The sequence below is a fragment of the Lissotriton vulgaris genome, unplaced genomic scaffold, assembly GCF_964263255.1.
Source record: "Lissotriton vulgaris unplaced genomic scaffold, aLisVul1.2 SCAFFOLD_3520, whole genome shotgun sequence".
NCBI lineage: Eukaryota > Metazoa > Chordata > Amphibia > Caudata > Salamandridae > Lissotriton > Lissotriton vulgaris.
The window spans coordinates 129589-131436 of record NW_028252497.1 but is presented as its reverse complement, the minus strand read 5'-3'; positions in this window follow the sequence as shown (position 1 = coordinate 131436).

The following is a 1848-nucleotide window of genomic DNA, read 5'->3' as shown; positions in this document are numbered from 1 at the left end:
GCTTGTTTGCCACTTTTCCAATTCTTACATCTTGAAGAATTTTTCCATTATCTGCATCATTTGCCTGACGCATATTTGTAATAAGTTCCTTATACTCAAAATATGACCAAATATTAACATTTCCAATGCTCCCCAAAGACTTTCTGGTATCTTCATGTGCCAGTGTTTTAAACTCTGGTTGTCCTTTTACAGGAGTAAGTTCTAGTAGATCTCCAAAAACTATGACGTGTTTTCCTCCAAATAATATGTCATAGTCTGTTTTAAGAATTTGCTGCATTCTTAAATGCACAAAGGCAAGCATTAAGTTTGATACAATGCTTACCTCCTCAATAATGAGAACTTTCATTTTCTTCAAGACTCTTGCAACTTAAAAACAAGCTTCTCCAGATAGCTTGTAGTGTTCTCATTTGTTTTCATGCTCTACTGGTAGCATTAATAAACGATGTAAAGTAACTCCTTTAATATTGTGTGCCGCCAACCCATTTGGAGCAGTGACAACACAAGACAAATACGAGTCCGTTGTTTTGTGTAAATAAGTTGAAATTACTTTAATTAGAAAACTTTTTCCTGTTCCAGCTTGTCCACTCACATACAATCGGATAGGTTGAAATAATGAGCAAGAGCACTCTTTCTTTTCTTGAAGTAATCCATGGTTAATCTGTTCTCTCACTTGCTCATATATTTGTTTCTGCTCAACATTTAGTTGTTCTTCCAAATTTCCTAAGTTTCTTACATCTTCTTGAGCTTGATACATTGGTGTTTCCACCTCTTCCATAGCAGTTGCTGCTTTATTTTGAAAAATTGAGCACTGTCTCTAGCAATCTCAGCTGCAACTGTAGCTTCGTGTTCAATTTCATTGTTCAACATTTTCACATAATTAGCAAAAACAGGACATTCTATACTATCTTTAGTTGCATTGAAAGATTCTTCATAGCTCCCAAAATCTTGAAGTAATTCTAATTCTGAACGCTATGGCTTGAAAAGTTGCAAAAGAGCTAAATAGTAAAATTCCCTTTTGTCAGGTGTTTCGCAACTCAGTTTACAGTGATTAATCAAATGTCCTTTTCTTTATTTTACCAGAAATCCTTCAGAACCAATCACGGCATATATACCATTATTGATGTTTTCTGTAATATTCCGTTTAAAAATATAGTTTTGCAGCACTTCATAGAAACAAATGTTCTCTTGATGATGACTTCTGTTTGGATAATATGTATCCAACATATTTGTTTTCACAATATCTGTACTTTCTGGCTCTTTTTCAGCTAAATATTCAAGTTCTTCTACAGATTAAGTACTCAGTTTCTTGTTGCAGCAAGACCTAGACTCACCCAAATGATTCTTCTAGATTTGGATTATAGACTTGGAGATGATAAGTGATCCGAGCATTCATACGCTCTAATTTCTCGATGAGATAACATCTTCAAACTGTAAGTATATAATTTCTTACGTAGACTCTTCTCGTGGGAAATCTCTTCTCACATTTCCTTCAATTCTGTCTTTTCTGATTTCTTCATTTCTGGACACATCCACTTTTTCAATTTGACCAGATGGCAAGTCACTATCTTCTTCTACAGTTATTTCTTCTTCACTCATAAACACGTCTTTATAATATTGATTATTTTTATCAGATACAGCGTTGCCTTTTTGACTTTCCTAGCATCCACTAATTCCTGCCAGATTATCTTACTTTTAGTAGTAGCGCCATTAACAAGAATAACTACATTTTCTACACCAACTGTTTCAATATTTTTCTTTAAATCTAAAGGCAAATACACAACTCTTTCCTCTCTGTAAATCTGAAGGAAGCAATTTCCCAGTCTTAGGCTCCATACGAACAATAGCCTG